This window comes from Symphodus melops, assembly GCF_947650265.1.
Source record: "Symphodus melops genome assembly, chromosome: 7".
Lineage (NCBI taxonomy): Eukaryota > Metazoa > Chordata > Actinopteri > Labriformes > Labridae > Symphodus > Symphodus melops.
This window is the reverse complement of record NC_136697.1, coordinates 6,957,918-6,976,068: the sequence shown is the minus strand read 5'-3', so window position 1 is coordinate 6,976,068 and position 18,151 is coordinate 6,957,918. Positions and strand designations below refer to the sequence as shown.

Here is an 18,151-nt window from a genome sequence, read left to right as displayed (position 1 = left end):
ACAGCAGTAAACCACAGCTCACTGAGTCCTTCACCTCCATCACACACACAATGAACTGAGGGATTATTTTACTGCTGTCTGGATTGATTCTTTATTTGATTTCTTTCAAATAAATAATAATCCTGACAGCTAGCTTGACAACCACACATTACAGAATTAATGAACTAACTAACATAATATATTTCAGTCTGGTTGTCACAACACAGGAACCTTAGAGTAAGCCAGTGTCTGGGGGTCAGAGCAAAGGACAACCAGAAACAACTAGAACAGCCAGAAGACACCGATCAGCTATGTAAATTAGAAGTCTGTCTCAAGGACATCAGGACCTGATGACCAGAAACATTTTGTTGCTTAACTCAGACAAGACTGAAGTTATTATGTTTGGACCTAAGAACCTCAGAGAGACTTTCTCTGATGATATATAACGGCCCTTAGTGGTATCAGCGTGGCCTCTAGTAACAATGTTAAGAACTTAGGAGTTCTCTTTGATCAGGATAAGTCCTTTAACTCCCACATTAAACACATTTCAAGGACAGCTTATTTTCACCTTGGTAATATCTCTAAGATCAGACAGATGTCACAAAATGATGCTGAAAAACTAGTTCATGCATTTGTTAACTCCAGGTTGGATTACTGTAATTCTCTTTCATCAGGGTGCTATGGTCAATCTCTAAAGACCCTTCAGCTAGTTCAAAACACTGCAGCTCGTGTTCTGACGAGAACTAGGAAGAGGGACCACATGACTCCTGTATTGGCTTCTCTTCACTGGCTCCCTCTTTAATAGAATTTAAAATCCTTCTTCTCACCTACAAAGCTCTAAACAGTCAGGCTCCATCCTATCTTAAAGAGTTAATTGTACCATACTACCCATCGAGAACATTACGCTCCCAGAATGCAGGCCTGCTCGTGGTACCTACGGTCTCTAAAAGTACTATGGGAGGTAGAGCCTTCGGTTATCAGGCGCTGCTCCTCTGGAATCGTCTACCAGTCGGAGTCCGGGAGGCAGACACACTAGGTACTTTCAAGAAGTGCAGGAAGAGCAGCTGTTAGCCGTCCTCATAGCCCCAAAGTGCACGGGGGCGTCATGGTTTCCGAGCCTGCAGATGTTGCTGTCAGGCCAACCGTGGGATATTCCGTGGCGGGGGGACGCGCTCCTCCAGGCGAGGGGAGTGATCCGGGTTTACCCGGAGATCGGCCAACGCCTGTGGGCTTGACCGCTGAACGGGAGCATTTAGAGAGACTGGGTCTCTCAGGAGGTTGTGCGTACTATCCAAGGTGCCAGAGCTGTGTCAACTAGAGCAGGGTTTCTTAACCATGGGGCCGCGGCCCTTCGAAGGGCCGCGAGCGCCACCTGCAGGGCCGTGAGGGGATAATATGTTTGCATCTGTGGGCCGTTGGCCTGCAATATACTCTCCGACCACCAGAGGCAGTATCATCAGTTAGAAGTAGGCCTACATCACGAGAAGGAGAAGAATATTTAGCTTAACGTCTACGGAGAAGTCTCAACTCTGCTAGGTGACTACCCTGAGGCCCCGTTTACACGGAGACGCTATGACAGAAATGCATCGAAACGACCGCACTCCGGATTCGAAGTTCAAACCGTCTACACGGCAGGTCTTGCCTGAGTGAAAACGATGTAGTTGTCACGCCCGGCCAGTAGAGGGCAGTGGAACTTTACAACGCGACACTCAGCAGTATAACTACTTCCTCCACAACATCCTGCTCAGCGGCTAGTTCTCCCAAGTCTTACCTAAATGCTGCGTATGGTCGCCCTGTGCTTGGGTAAAGGTTGAACTATTTGCCGCAAGTATTCGTTGCTCTTTCGGTGGCGACATACACGATGTATCATATCAAGGTTCTGTTTTAAAAGACGATACAACGCCAATAGCTGCTGAAGCACATAGCCGCCGCCATTGTTGTTTGTTCTCGACTACTGCGCATGTCCAAATGTTTCGTCTTACTGTCACAGGGTCTCCATGTAAACGGGGCCTGAATCTGAATGGAAACGTCATGGAGAGGTTCTTAAAACGAAAAAATAATGACGGCAACGGGGGGCAGCGCTACACAAAACAGAATGCTCTTTTTAATTTCACCAACCTACCTAACTTCATTGAGCACCTACCGTAAATTCCGGACTATAAGCCGCTACTTTTTTCTCACACTTCGAGCACTGCGGCTTCTACTCCGGTGCGGCTAATGCATGGATTTTTTATGGGGGACAATGAGCTTCTGCCGCAAAAACATTTGACTTCGTCACGTCGGATCTTAATATCAGTCATTTTGCGCTTCATGCACGCACCCTCATCATGGAAAACACACGGAGAAATACATATGATGCAGCTTTCAAGTTAAAGGCGATCGACCTGGCTGTCAAAGAAGCTGAACAGAGCTGCTGCACGTTAAGATGACACTGACAGCGACAACAGAGACTGAGGAAGTGAGTAATGAAGTCATTCTGAGGCAGTGAATGGATGGACTTTTTCTTGTGAAATATATTACGGTCATCTTTTTCATCAGCCGTGTTACAGACACCGTCGGCTAGGCTTCGTATTGTAACGGTTCATGTTGTAAAGTCAGCAGTTGATAATGTGTTCATAATTCCGATTATGTGGAGAGTCAGTGAATGCACCAGCGAGAACGTGTTGAGTGGCTGTATGAGAGAACGCTGGGGGAGAGAGTTGGATTGTTAGGGCAAGTTATGTGTTGCTCTCTGCTGTAAACGGCGTGGTCACGGCCGACAATGATCGGGTTATTAAAAGTTATTATTTGAACGCTCTCGTCGTCCTTTAACGTCCGTATGGACGCTACAGTATTTGCGGATGTTACCGGTAGCCTACGTCTGTGTAAATACCTCTTGTTATAGCGTGGACACCTGCGGCTTATAATCAAGTGCGGCTTATATATGTACAAATACATTTATTTACTTATTTTTAGCCGGTGCGGCTTATATCCAGGTGCGCTCAATAGTACGGAATTTACGGTAATTGTATTGCTTTTGTTGTTAAGTTTATATTGTGTTACTTATTTGACAAACATGCACTTAAACATGATTTCATATGAGCAAAATTAATTAAATGATCTTAACTTGTGCAAGGTTTTATGCATAATTAGCCAATGTATAGGTTGATATATTGATTAAAAAACATACAAATGAAGAACAGTATTCATTATTACAACATAGTGACACAAATAGCTATTAAATAAAAATGACCACAAAAGTTAAATCAGAACCATTCACTCGATTGGGCCCCAGACTACCTTGCCCTGAAAATGTTGGGCCCCAAGGTCAAAAAGGTTAAGAAACCCTGAACTAGAGCGTCTTATTCCGCGAAGTGGACAGCTTTTCAACGCTGGTGTGTTGATTCAACTACATGTCCCCTGTCTCATGTGCTCTCTTTCCTCCAGCTGTTGATGGACAGAGGGTTGGCTTTCAGCACGGTTAAAACCTATGCTGCCGCCATTTCATCATGTCCTGAGGGTTTTGGTGACAGATCGGTGTTTAGTCATCCTTTGATGAAACGGTTTTGAAAAGGCGTGCGGAGGAGCAGACCTGTGTGTCGGTCTCTGGTCGCTCAGTGGGATTTAGCGTTGGTTTTATGCACGCTCATTAAAGCGCCATTTGAACCGCTGGACCAGATTTCCATCAAATTTCTGTCACTCAAAACTGCCTTGCTTTTGGCTCTGACATCAGCAAAGAGAGTGAGTGATTTATCTGCTCTTTCTGAGGCTCCTTCGTGCCTCAGGATTCAAGGAGATGGCAGTTCGGCTACTTTACGCCCTGGTTGGTTACGCCCTAACACAGCGTTGACGCCTAAAAATCTCACTCGCACTTTCAGATCAAGAGTGATATCTTTGACTGGTTTCTTTCTTCCTCCTCATAGCTCTGAGGAGGAGGCCACTTCACATCTTCTCTGTCCCGTGCGCTCTATCTTGCTACGTTGCGCGCACGGCTGCGCTGCGTCGCTAACACCGTTTTTGTGCATTACAGAGAACAATCACAGGGGCTTCCCTTGTCTGCTCAGTGCTGATCACACTGGCTGTGTGATGCTATGAGGCTTATCTGTCATCTGACATGGATCCTCCAGTGAGCGTCAGAGCTCACTCCACCAGGGGCATTTCTTCCTCTGTGGCTCTGCACAGAGGAATGACAGTAGAAGATATCTGCTCTGCAGCTTCATGGTCTTCACCCTGTTCATTCATTCGTTTCTATTTGTGGGATGTTTCCCTTTTCTCGATGACTCACTCCGTCCTGAGTGTTTTGTCTGAGTGAGTTTTTCCTCTGTGACATTTCTCCTCCTCTACCTGTCGGTGTGTGGAGTGCAGGTTGTTGTTACATTATTGGGTAAGTGACTGTCATCATGTTGTTCATATTCATCACAACAGTTGGCTATTCCCGGCCTTAACCCATCTTTAATGTGTTTCATTGATGCCGCGCCATGAAGGCGCTGATGGGCACGTACATTGACTCACGTTCAGCGGCTGGACATGGATCAGTTTGGATCTTTTTATATCAGGTTTGTTGTGCTTGTGGTACCGAACGGACCCAGAGGCATAGACCACATCCTGCTTCGCCTTTAATCCACTAGCGATAGCCTTAAAGGGCGAAGCCTATACTCAGCATCTGGAGTTACAGTACATCGCTAACGGTCTCCAAAGCACCATGTGGTCCTCTCCTTTATGGCAAAAACACAATTCAGGCTAATCTTCAGCTAGCATCATCACATGATTTTATATGTTGGTAATTCATCAACATGTATGATACATGTTTTTCTACCTTAATCAATTTTCTTTGGCACACGAGTTCATTCAGTTGACAGATAAAAAAATTACATTTACATACAAAAAATATATTTTTGAGAAAAAAAACATGCTTACCACAGACCACATGTGGTCCTCTCCTTTATGGCAAAAACACAATGGTCACATGACCACAAATGTGTTCCGTTGCCTAGATACAGGAGGTGTCTTAAATGACTCTGTTCTCCCTTTTCGTTCGTTGTGTTAAACAATTACACACACACACACGCTAACACTGACCTCGTGTGGCGCTGTTTGGACGGCAGACAACACACAGCTAAACTAGCTTAAATAGTTTCTCAATTCACGTTCATACAATATATATATATATAAAAAAAGTTTTAAACTCTACACTTTAGGTAAGTTTCTTAAAGAATATATTGCAGGTTTAAGATACCAGGGATCTAATCATAGGATAATGACTTAAAAATACTATTTAGCAAGAAATGTGTAAATTAATTAACCATCGGGTCTCCTGGAAACATTTAATTACATTTTCTCTCTTTACTTCCACATTAGACGGTGACATATCATGAGGGAGTCCAGCTGAAGCCCCATCTGTTTAACATTGAAAAGCATGGATGGAATTATGAACCTGCTGGACGTGATGAAGACCAGGAACAGGGCAGGATGAGGAGAAATAACGGCCACAGAAGAGAAGTTGAATTGTGCTGTGAGGAGAAGCAGTGGAGAACAGAGCAGGTGTCCTGATGAGTGACGGGTGCTAGTGATATCTAAGCTAATGCTGTGTTCACGTCAGTTTTTGTTAAGTTTGTAATCGTATATAGTAACTTAACAAGTAGAGTTAGGATAAGTGTAAGTACTGATCATTGACCATTGAGTTGTCTGGGATTGCCTTGTAAAAACAGCAAATCTGTACGATGGGAGATAGAGACATGGAGCCCGATCATACAGCAGCAAAGAGCCTACAGCACAAATGTTTTTATTTGTATATTTTATTGCTGATGCAGCTCAGTGCTCACGTTGTTTAAATAGCAACAAAAGAGAAACGTAAAGCTTGTGTTTTTGTTTGTTTCCAAACTGCTGTTTATACAAACAGAGCAAACTCTCTGATGTGTGAAGTCTTCTATTATATTATTATTCATAATTAATTATTAAACAAACATTCTTCGACCTATTGAAATTCGTATATGCACTTACAGTATATGGAGTCAGAAAACCAAAATGTAAGACTTAAGGTGCTCAGTTTACGTCGGGCAGCATCTCTGACAGATGCTTGTTTACTTTTGCACCGGGAGCCGGGCTCGGGGCTGCAGCTGCTGCTGATGGTGAACCTGCTGTTGCCTTCTTACCAGACCGTACCAACCATCAGTCTGACCCGGTCCTGGCTTTGGTTTCCCATCCTGAGCTCCATCAGATCGTCAGGCTCATAATCTTCCTGCCGAAAATGAGTACCACAGACAACCACGATTTTTTTGACCATAGAGTCTTCATCTGCTCAAAACAAACCAGGCACGAAAGCTACAGTAACTCCTTGTTTACTCTTCTTGTGGAAATGGTTAAATGTTGAGTTTGTGCTGGATGTACTGGATACAATCTTAAAGGGACTTCAACTATCTTGATGACTTTTCTAATTTAACGTAATATGATGTAAGAAACACAATAAAGACAATTCTGAAACGCCTGCTCCCACTCACTTCTGTCTGCTGCATATCTAATTAAAGCAGGGTCACAGGGAGAGAGGCCCCCATGCTACGTAATATGATAAACAGCGACACTGAGAAGGGCCACTTTTTGTTCTCAATTTTTGCCTTTTTGTGTTTCAGAACATTTCAAATCAAGAATTGACTTCTTCTAAAGCCCTTATCAGACCATTTTAAGTGTTCATTTACAAAAAATGTAACCTGCTATATGCTCTTTAACAAGAAGCTAAAAAAACATCTTTAGAAAACAAAGTTTGGAGATAAAAACAGAAAATATTCAATTTTAGCTGAAAAAGTGTAATATAAATAAATGTGCTCAGATACGATGCTTCCTCTCATCGTCATTGACGGTTGGCTGACCAACCGAAGATAGATAGATGGATGGATGGATAGAAACTTGACATAGAGAAGTCGTTCAGGAGCTTCTAGCATGGACTTGTGTGTTTATTGCTCTCTGTCTCAATTCATCCCCTCAGTGATCCCAGACATGGAGTCTGTGCTGATCAGCTTTTCTTCTCGGGCCACTTCTACACAACCACTCCTCTGACGGACTGACACACTGTCTTTACGTTTGCCCCACAGCAATGTAATGTACCAAGAAGGATGATGTGTTTTTGTGGTAAATGGTAAATAGACTTGAGCTTTTACACAGCATGTCACACCTCCATATTCACACGCTGATGGTAGAGGTTTCTATGTAGAGAGACTATCAGAAGGAACTAATCCCACTCATACACCACCAGCAAAGCAGCAGGAGCAACTAAAGGTTAAATGTTTTGCCAAAGGACACATCGGACATGTTGCTGCAGGAGCTGGGGATTGAACCCTCCACCTTCTGGACGACACATGGAGGCACAGTGGACCCAAATAGTGGGGGAAAAATACTTCTTTTTCATTTGCACCATGTCATTGTATATGAATGAATTATTAATACAGATGGATACTTTACATAGCAGCCTCTACCATCAGTGTCTGAATGTGGTGTGAAAAGCTCGATGCTAACACATACAGGAACATTTCAATAACTGGCTAACAGAATTAACATCCTGATTATTTTAATGTAGCAAACATCTATTTTACTTAAAGTAACTCAACAAACACCAGCATACACACTCGTACTTACAGGTATGTTTCCTAAACTCTGTGGAGACAAACTTTAAAAAACTGCTGACTCATCCTCGTCTGATCTGCTGCTCTTAATAAACAGTCAATGCTCTGATCCAGTGACACTGCATGACTCGCTCTTGCCTGCTGGATCACATAACTACATTTAGTACTACGTGGGTAATGGACACTGGACAGTCTGTAGTAATATCGGGGGGCTCGATGGCAAAGTGAAGTGAGAACAGCTTTCTATCATGAGATCATAAATGAGCAAACTAGCAAAGAGTGGAAAAAGAGAGCTCAGATCATCCCCAGTGCTCGATCCACTGGTGGAGTTACAACAAAGTGAAGTCATTGATTTCCTCCTCAGGGGACCAAGAAGGTCTGTACGACTCTTCAAACCAGTCCATTCATCCATCCTTCAGTTCACACATTGTAAGAAAAGAAACAACAGACATCACTGTTAAAGGAGAAACATTCAGAGAAGAAGAAACAAGGAAGAGACGCTGAGGTAGAAATGTGTTTGAAGTTTGATCCTGGTTCATGATTTGTGTTGTTCAGCAGCAGACAGGTTTTTGTATCACATCTGTTCACTGTGGGGGAGGATACTTGGTTCCCAATCTTTGGCTCTGGAACGAGACTCTTTGTTTCAGGTAAGAATAAACTTTGATTTCCTTCAGTCGTCTGAAATGTGACTTTAATGACTTGTTGCTGCTTGAGACGTGAAATATTAAAGTTTTTATAATAAGAGGAGATTGTTTTCAATGCGTGCAGCTATTGAGACATAAAAAGATGTTACCTCTAAATAGATGTTCAAATCTCAACACATAAAGTGATTCTGTTTTCTGCAGTATAAAACTAATAGATATAAATATGATGTTAATAATGTTACAGACATCCAGAACAACTCTTCTTTCAATGAAACTACATTATTGACAATCTGTCTTTTTTATTTATAATCTCTGCAAATCAACTGTAAAGTTTAAAGAGTTTGAGGCTCAATAAGAGGTTCATTAAAAATAACTAACAAGGTTTCAGGACAAGAAGTGCAGCTGACGAGGCGACTCCAAAGAGTTTCTGATCTTGACCGACGTAGAAGAAAAAGACTTTGTCTGAATGAAACGCTTTAAAAAGGATCAAATAGTCAAAGCGATGATTGTTGGACTCAAACTTGAAGATGTTCTTGATGCTCATGCTGCTCATTGATATTATTCTATAATACAGAATGAAAAACTGTTTGTCAGAGACAATCATTTCAACTATATGTTGTCTGATATCACATGTTATCATTCGTCCATTTTAGTGTCTCCTCGTGGATTTATGAAACCTTTGTCTTTAGTTTATAAATCAACTTTGACGTTATTTTACATTTCTAAACACAACATTGAATATTTCAAAAATAACAAACACACTGAAATAACTGTGGTGAAGATTTTATTGATCTGTATTAATTACAGTAAACAACATGGTTTACATATATATTTAGTTTTTAATTTACTGAAAATTATAAAAGATTTTCCTGAATGTTAATATGTAATTTATATATATATTTAAACCCAGATAAATATCAGACTTGTTTTTATTGCATGAAAATATATTTGAATGAAATGATAAACTGCATGATAAAACATAATCTAATGTATAAATACAGAATATCACAAAGTATAAAACTATATTATTCCATTGCTGCTATAATCCTACTTTGTTTTTATTTTCATGGATTTAATTTGTACTCACTTCAATGTTTTCTTTTCTTCTTAAACAAATCTAACTGATCTGGTATTATAATCAACAGATTCATGTATCTTCATTCACCATCTTTAATTTGATATTATTCATGTGTTTGTGTTTTCACTTCAACTGAACTTGGAACTGTAGTAACGAGTGTTTCAGAGAGCAGAGTTCATGTAGTTTTAGGATCACACTGAATGCTGCTGACTGTGTGTGTGTGTGTGTGTGTGTGTGTGTGTGTGTGTGTGTGTGTTGCTTGTTCCTCTTTCATAGACGAGCAGGTGGTGAAGCCCGTGGTGAGCGTGTACCCGGCAGCATCCAGAGGCCGGCTGGAGGAGAAGAGCTCCCTGCTGTGTGTGGCCTCAGCCATGTTTCCTCCTGTGGTCAGATTCTCCTGGAGACGACGAACGGCGAGCGGATGTTTAGAGGAGCTGCCCTCTGCTGACGGACAGCAGCTGAAGCTGGGAGAGTCTGGATGTGCTGCCTCTATCTTACCAATCTCTAAGATCAAGATCAGCTATGAATACATCTGCTACGTGCAGCACGAGGGGGGAACAGTGGAGACTTGGATAGATACAGGTAATGAAGGCTTGGTGACTTTATGATTCATCTTTATTTAATGATTCTGTTAAAAGAGAGAAAAACAGAGGACTGACATTGTTGATTTTATTTTTTTCTGTTCCATCTCCTCCAGTGGATCCCTCTGTCCCGTCTCCATACAAGGTGAAGCTGCTCTTGCTGCTCTACACAGTGCTGACAGTGAAGAGTCTGGTGTACTGCTGTGGACTCTTCCTGCTGACCGTCCTCAGGAACAAGAGTCTGTCCACAAACTGCACACATGCTGGATGACAAAGTTATACTCTATTTTATATCCCACCATCATCTCTGAAAGGCATCTCATTTATCGCTTAGATGAATTTAAAAAATGTATATATATATATATATGCAGTTTTTAGAGCTATTAGCGGCTGTAATCCATTCTGAATGACTCAGTCTCTCGTAACAAGCTCTCATTAAAGTTTCACACTGCAGAGAATAAAATGTACAGGAAGATATGAATACAAGCACCCACATTAACCAGGAACAAAAATCTCACAAAGAAAAGTAAACTTGTCAAAAGTCAGTGTGTGGATTTGTCAGCAGCTTCACTGTTGACCCTTTTAAACAGTGGTGTCAGTGTTGATGTAAAGCTCTACGCTGATGATACTCTTCTTTACATGTTAACACAAAACATTTCTCAGAAGCTTCATTGGATGATGTTGTTTTGGTAGGGACTTTACATAGACTGCTTCTTTCTGCTCATTTAAAACAAAATGTTTTTAAAACAATCAATACAGAATTACAAATTGAAGCAAAAGTTACTAAAGATCTCATGTAGTTATTTAGTGATGTTATATATTAGAGAGTTGACGTGAGCATGTAATAAAAGTAAATTGAGTGTAAAAATAAAAATGTATGTTTGACTGAGGAGCTGAAAGAATAAAGAAGTCTGCAGATAATAAACATTGTTGTGTCATTTCTTTAATTAACAACACAATGTTTTGATTTCAAATGAATCCTGAACAAAGCTTTCCCTTTACCTTCTGAGCCCGACTTTATACATTATTAGTTTTCAGTGCATGGTGCTGTGTAGCCCAGTGGTTATGAACCATATAAAGGGTTATTTCACCCGAGGCGAGCGGCCCGGGTTTGACTCCGACCTTCTGCTTTTCATCGCATGTCACATCTGTTTCATTGGGCGTCACAAAGTATCAGCGATGGTTCATTTTACATTTAGATGTAAGATGAATGCTTCTAGTGCAAAGTGATGTAAAAAAGGACGGTACCTCGTGTGTCTGATACAAATAAAATAATGACTCTATTCATGTAGCACTTTTCATAGGAGGAGAACAAAGAGCTTCATACATGACAGCAGAAAAGTACGACGGCGTATCAGAGCCTTTCTAAAGCAAAAACAGAAAAGAGAACATTTACAAAGACAAACTCAGAGTTCTTCAGATTATAAAGTAAGTTCACCAGAAATCAAACTCTGAATATGTATTGAGATTTTAAATGTGATTATAGAGGTCAGTGACTGCCGGCCTGATCCAAGGTGAACAGCAGCATTGTTTGTTTTTCTTATGGGTGACATTAGTGCCTTCATAATCTCAAACAATATCCCAGTTGTGTTTCTAGTAAATGTACAACTTTTTAAACACAAACATTCAGAGTGTTTTCTTCTAAATTAAAGGCTCCATTTTATTTTAAAGAAGGTCCTCACGTTCAGTCAGAGTAAAGAAATGAAAATGAAGACCTGTGTTCACGAGTAAATACTCCTGACTTACACAAGGTTTCAGTATTTATCAGCTAAACATTTCAAAGTTTGTATTATTTTTATGTGTTATTATTCAGATTTGTTGTGTTTAACGTCATTCTTCTTCTTCTTCTTGTCGTTATTACACAAAGAGCCCACTCTAATGAAGATTAAATGTGATCTTATTGTGAAAAGAGCTTATTGGAGATGTTTGACATTATCAGAGTCTCAGCTCTGAGTTCATTATATAAACAGATAAAGAGCACAGATCAAACCTGAGACAGTTTTCAGCACTAACTAAAGTTCCTGGAACAGTTATTAAACCACATTCAAAGGTCGTAACTGTCGATGTGTTATTAATGTGAAAAACCTCAAATAACGGTGAGGAGGAAGCTGCAGCAGAGAGGAAGCCCACAGAGCTCGTCTGCTACAGACAACAAGAGTTTGATCCTCTGTTGTTTTATGAATCCTGATAACCTCCGAGAACAGAAACATATCTGCTGCTGTATGAACCCATCCACTCCTCTACCTCCCTCTGCTGGATTTCAACTATCACTGAGTCTGCAAGGTGTTTTCCACTGAGATAGAGGTGGACCAGAAGAGAGTTCAGAGGCATGAAACCACAAACTGAAACCTTCAACTACTATAGTATTAATTACAGTTTACTGAAGAGCTATGATCAGAGGTGTGTCATCAGAGGTGTATGTATGGATGACTGATGATACGACCAATAAAAATATCAGATGAGCAGTTTTATATGAGGCCGCAGACATCGCACCCCAGGGAGCCCTTCAGACCTCTGGTCCTCACCTCTCACCTGATGAAGACCATGGAGAGGATCATCCTCAACAACCTCCACCCCCTGCTGACTTTGAACCTGGATCCCCTGCAGTTCACCTACCAACCAGACATCGGGGTGGATGACGCCGTCATCTACCTGCTGCACAGATCCTGGACTCACCTGAAGAACACCGGCAGCACTGTGAGGGTCATGTTCTTTGACTTCTCCAGTGCCTTCAACACCATCCAGCCCGCACTGCTCAGGGAGAAGCTAGAAAGAGCGGGAGTAGACTGTCACCTGGCTGCATGGACGACTGACTACCTGTCCAACAGACCACAGTACGTGAGGCTCCAGGACTGTGAGTCTGACATGGTGGTCTGCAGCACAGGGGCCCCACAGGGGACAGTGCTCTCCCCCTTTTTCTTCACCCTGTACACCTCGCACTTCTGCTACAACTCTGGGAGCTGCCACCTGCAGAAGTTCTCTGATGACACCGCCATCGTGGGGTGTTTGCCCAAGGGCAGCAAACAAGAGTACAGGCAGGTCATCAAGGACGATGTCGACTGGAGCGAGCTCAACCACCTTCAGCTCAACGCCACCAAGACTAAGGAGATGGTGATAGACTTCACCAGGAAGCCACCTCAGACTGCACCGGTGAACATCCAGGGTCTGGACATTGAGATGTACCTGTGTGTTCACCTCAACAATAAACTGGACTGGTCAAACAACACGACGCCCTGTACAAGAGGGGCCAAAGTCGACTGCATCTGCTGAGACGACTGAGGTCCTTTGGAGTGTGCAGGACTCTGTTAGGGACGTTTTATGACTCTGTGGGGGCTTCTGCACTTTTCTATGCAGTGGTCTGCTGGGGAGGAGGGAGCACAGAGAGAGACAGGAAGAGACTGAACAGACTGGTCAGGAGGGCCGGTTCTGTCCTGGACTGTCCTCTGGAGGATTTTGGTGAAGCTGACATCCATCATGGACGACTCCTCTGGTTAAGTAAAAGTTGAATAAAAAAATGAATTCATGAATAAAGAGGCAGAATATCAAAACGTGTAGTACTGGCATTTATGGAGCAGTGTGTTTAGCAGACACTAGGGGGAGTCAGAGTGAAGGTTCATTCTGGTCTGAACAGAATATCAGTCATATGAGGTGATAACTGCAGGGGGGTAGAGGTCATTTCATATATAGAGAGAGTTAATATCAGAGAAGTGTTCTGAGATCTGGCATGAAAAATGAAATAAACACAAGTACATTTTGTCTTTACACTGTCAGATCCTGTGAGTCTAAAAACATTTTTATACAAACTTTTTTAAATGGACTTTAGATATATTACTTTTATTAAAACTTTTTAATTCATTATAAATTATTTTCAACTGAACTGAAAGGCCTTCTTTAAACACAACTGGGATATTGTGTGAGATCATGAAGGCACTAATAGTCACTGACCTCTAATCAGATTTATGTTTGTTTGTTTGTTTGTTTGTGTGTTTAACAGGCCGCACTCAGTTCATACAGCTACAGTCCTTCAAATCCAACCCCTCCCCAGTTACTTCAGGTGTGCCCCAGGGCTCTTTCCTGGGGGCCGCTCCTCTTCATTACCTCCTTCCTCCCCCTCGGCCATATCCTCCGCAAATCCGGTATTTATTTCCACTGCTTCGCAGATGACACCCAGCTCTACCTCTCCTGCAAACCCAACTCCACACTCCCACCTCCCTCATCTCCTGCCTATCTGAAATAAAATCCTGGTTCACCTCAAACTTCCTCAAACTTAACAGCGATAACACTGAACTACTGCTCATAGGTAACAAATCTACCTCGCTACCCTCACCATCGACTCCTCCTCCTTCCCCCCAGGTTAAGAGCCTGGGAGTCATCCTCGACAGCCGTATTAACTACTTTAACTCCCTCCTCTTCGGCCTCCCCCAAAAGTCCCTCCACAGACTCCAACTGATTCAAAATTCAGCTGCCCGCATCATCTCCAGAACCCCTTCTCACCATCACATCACCCCCATCCAACAGCATCTCCACTGGCTCCCGGTCAACCAAAGAATTATTTTCAAACTGCTCCTTTACACTTTCAAGTCCATCCACAATGTCGCCCATCCATATCTATCAGACCTCCTCCTCATCGCCGTTCCAGTCCGCTCCCTCAGATCCTCTTCCTCCATCCACCTCACTGTGCCCTTGGCCCGCCTCAACACCATGGGGAGCAGGCCCTTCAGTCACTCTGCTCCTAAGCTCTGGAACTCTCTCCCACCTGACCTCCGTAATCTGGACTCCCTCCCCCTCTTCAAATCCAGACTCAAAACCCACCTGTTCAGAAGTGCATTCTCCATCTAACTATAATCTGCCCTCAACTTCTGTTTTGTTTCCTGTTTGATTGATTGATTGATTTTTCTTTCTCTTTCTTTAGTTCACTTTATTAATGTGTATTTTTATGTAATGTACAGTCCTTGAATGACCTGAAAGGCGCTTCAATTAAAATTATTAATGTTGTTTAAAACATTAAATTACTCTTTTTTGTGAAATGTTTTCGTCTAAACTGAAGGATGAGTGTATCAGATTGAACTGTAGATGTTTCTCTTTCTTGATTTCAGAAGAATAAATATTCAACACATTATTTAAACCTTTACAAAGAAAACAAAGATGCACATGTTCATAATGATGTCTAATGGCTGATATACCGTAGTCTTCTTTTACAGATGAAGACAGGAAACATTTCAGGAACTGGTCGTGGATCTGAGAAGGGCTTCAGTGTGGTCGTTGTGGAGGATTACTGGGAGTATATCTGGACAATAAACTGGACTCGTCCAAGAAGACGGAGGCCGTCTACAAGAAGGGTCTGAGCCGCCTCTTCTCCCTGAGGAGGCTCAGCTCCTTTAACATCTGCAGGACGATGCTGAGGATGTTCTATGAGTCTGTGGTGGCCAGTGCTGTCCTTTTGTGGCTGTGTGCTGGGGCAGCAGGCTGAGGGTAGTGGACTCCAACAGACTGATCCTCCAGTGACGTTGAGGGGATGGAGCTGGACTCTCTGACGGAGCGCTGTCAGAGAGCACCATGCTGTCTAAGGTGCAGGTCATCTTGGAGAATGTCTCCCAGCGCCTCCTGCTGGTCAGACTCAGGAGCACATTCATGGCATTGGGAATGAGGAAAACCTCAATGTCCTTTAAAGGATGAATACATGTTTGATTGAAGGATTGATCCTCCATTATTCATCATTTATTATTGATTTAAACTGTGCAGTACTCTGTTTCTTAAACGCTCAATAATCTGTCCATTAACTCAACATGCAATACTGAAACTACTGAGAAATACTCTCTGTGCTTTTGTACATGGCTCATTTATTTCATAATCTGCACTTTATACAAAGCTTATTCTGTAATAACATGCTGCTTGTTACACAGCTGTAACACTCTGTCTTGTACTTAATGCTTTATCTCTTATTTAGATTCCTTATTTCAGTCATATTTCTTTTTATTTCACAACATTTCTTCTTCTATGTTTTGTGTTAGAGCTGCTGTAAGGATCAAATCTCCTCCTGGGGTAAAACTATTTCTGATTCTGATTCAAAGATTGAACACAAACTTGAAACTTTCCACTCTTCATGATAAGAGTTCCTTCTTGTGTTCCTAAAGTGATTGAAACACATCCACATCAGTGATGAGATCAGTGTGTCTTCACATTAACACCTGTCTATTAACACACAGGAAACAGACGATGCTTACTGTATCCTGTCTGTTGATACTTAGCTCCGCCTCCTCCCTCCTTCAAAACCTCAGACTCTGTAGAAAACCACACAGCAGCTCCAGCCCAGCTGTCAATCATCAGTCAGCAGCAGGGGCTGATGGGAGTTCTGAGGACCCGTTAGAAAGCACCCGGCTCAGTCTGACCCCACAGCTCGTCCTGGTTTGGCTTCACTTCTCCACCACAGAAAAACAACAAAATGTTTCTCCTCCCTGCTGTGGCTCTGTGCTGTGTGTGCTCAGGTGAGTGTTTCCAGCCAATCAGGAGCCAACAAACTCAACCTTGAATAAACCAGCCCTGTCTCTGTGTGATGAATGTAACTCAACTGTGTGATTAAACTGATCTGGTTTTAACATGACCTCATGGAGGAGGTGAAAAAATGAATGTGAATAAACCGTCACACTAACCTTCATCTGTCTGTTTCTCTATAGCGCTGGCTGCCATGACAACAGAGCTCAAACAGGACGGTTTGTCTCTGACCAGGAAAGTTGGAGAAAACGTCTCCTTCACCTGTGAACGTTTAGATCAGTGTGATTTAGATCTTGTGTTCTGGTACCTGAAAAAAGACACAAAAACATTCACATTGATTCTGTGGATTGATAAGAAGAAGGGTGACGTGTACAAAGACATTCATCCTCAGAAAGATGATTTCTCAGCTGTGATCAAACAGAACGGTGTAGAGTTGCAGATCCAGAAGGTTAATTCCTCTCATTCAGCCACATACTACTGCTCCTGTGATAAAAAAGGTTCCCCACAGTGAGAAATGATCGGAGCAGGCTGAACATAAACAGATGAGCAGAAGTCAGATAAAGTTTGTGACAGGAAGACAGCAGTAAACCACAGCTCACTGAGTCCTTCACCTCCATCACACACACAATGAACTGAGGGATTATTTTACTGCTGTCCGGATTGATTCTTTATTTGATTTCTTTCAAATAAATAATAATCCTGACAGCTAGCTTGACAACCACACATTACAGAACTAGTGAACTAACTAACATAATATAATTCAGTCTGGTTGTCACAACACATGAACCTTAGAGTAAGCCAGTGTCTGGGGGTCAGAGCAAAGGACAACCAGAAACAACTAGAACAGCCAGAAGACACCGATCAGCTACGTAAATTAGAAGCCTGTCTCAAGGACATCAGGACCTGGATGACCAGAAACATTTTGTTGCTTCACTCAGACAAGACTATTATGCTTGGACCTAAGAACCTCAGAGAGACTTTCTCTGATGATATATAACGGCCCTTAGTGGTATCAGCGTGGCCTCTAGTAACACTGTTAAGAACTTAGGAGTTCTCTTTGATCAGGATAAGTCCTTTAACTCTCACATTAAACACATTTCAAGGACAGCTTATTTTCACCTTGGTAATATCTCTAAGATCAGGCAGATGTCACAAAATGATGCAGAAAAACTAGTTCATGCATTTGTTACCTCCAGGTTGGATTACTGTAATTCTCTTTCATCAGGGTGCTATGGTAAATCTCTAAAGACCCTTCAGCTAGTTCAAAACGCTGCAGCTCGTGTTCTGACTAGAACTAGGAAAGGGGACCACATTACTCCTGTATTGGCTTCTCTTCACTGGCTCCCTCTATAATTAGGGTGGTTGCCTGAAAGGCAAACCACACTACTACTATTGTCGATATTATTATTATTCTTCGTCTTATTATATCCTCAAAACGGGCCGCGCTACTCCTCCCACAGCGTTTGCGCCACAAACACAAGAAAGGTATCAAAACGACCGGCTCGGCCCCAAAAAGTGTGTTATTACTTTGTGGAAACCTCTGGCACACGGTTTGGACACAATTCGAGTTTAAGTGACAAAAATTTGGCCAAAATGTGCCCCATTCAAAGTAGTTCTGTCTTAGCTGTTAGCTGACTACAGTTAAACAGTTTTACTGCAGTATAACTCAGAAACACATACACAGACGGCAACCACCCTCACAATTTCTGCTGGAATTGTCTAGTTTTTATATTTTATTGCTGATGCAGCTCAGTGCTCACGTTTTTAAATAGCAACAAAAGAGAG

At 42.2% G+C, this 18,151-nt stretch overlaps 3 long non-coding RNA genes across 3 annotated transcripts in view; 1 reads left to right on the top strand and 2 right to left on the bottom strand.

Annotated features, from left to right (window-relative positions):
• The window catches only part of LOC306826490, a 207,053-nt gene that overhangs the window by 39,898 nt on the left and 149,004 nt on the right, over positions 1-18,151 (bottom strand). The gene's annotated exons all lie outside the window — the stretch shown is intronic.
• LOC306826496 overlaps positions 1-18,151 on the bottom strand; it is a 42,502-nt gene that overhangs the window by 14,341 nt on the left and 10,010 nt on the right. The gene's annotated exons all lie outside the window — the stretch shown is intronic.
• Positions 7,731-10,254, top strand: LOC306826491. The gene is made up of 3 exons (XR_013779436.1): positions 7,731-8,218; positions 9,570-9,875; positions 9,991-10,254. It is a non-coding gene; the product is annotated as an uncharacterized lncRNA (long non-coding RNA).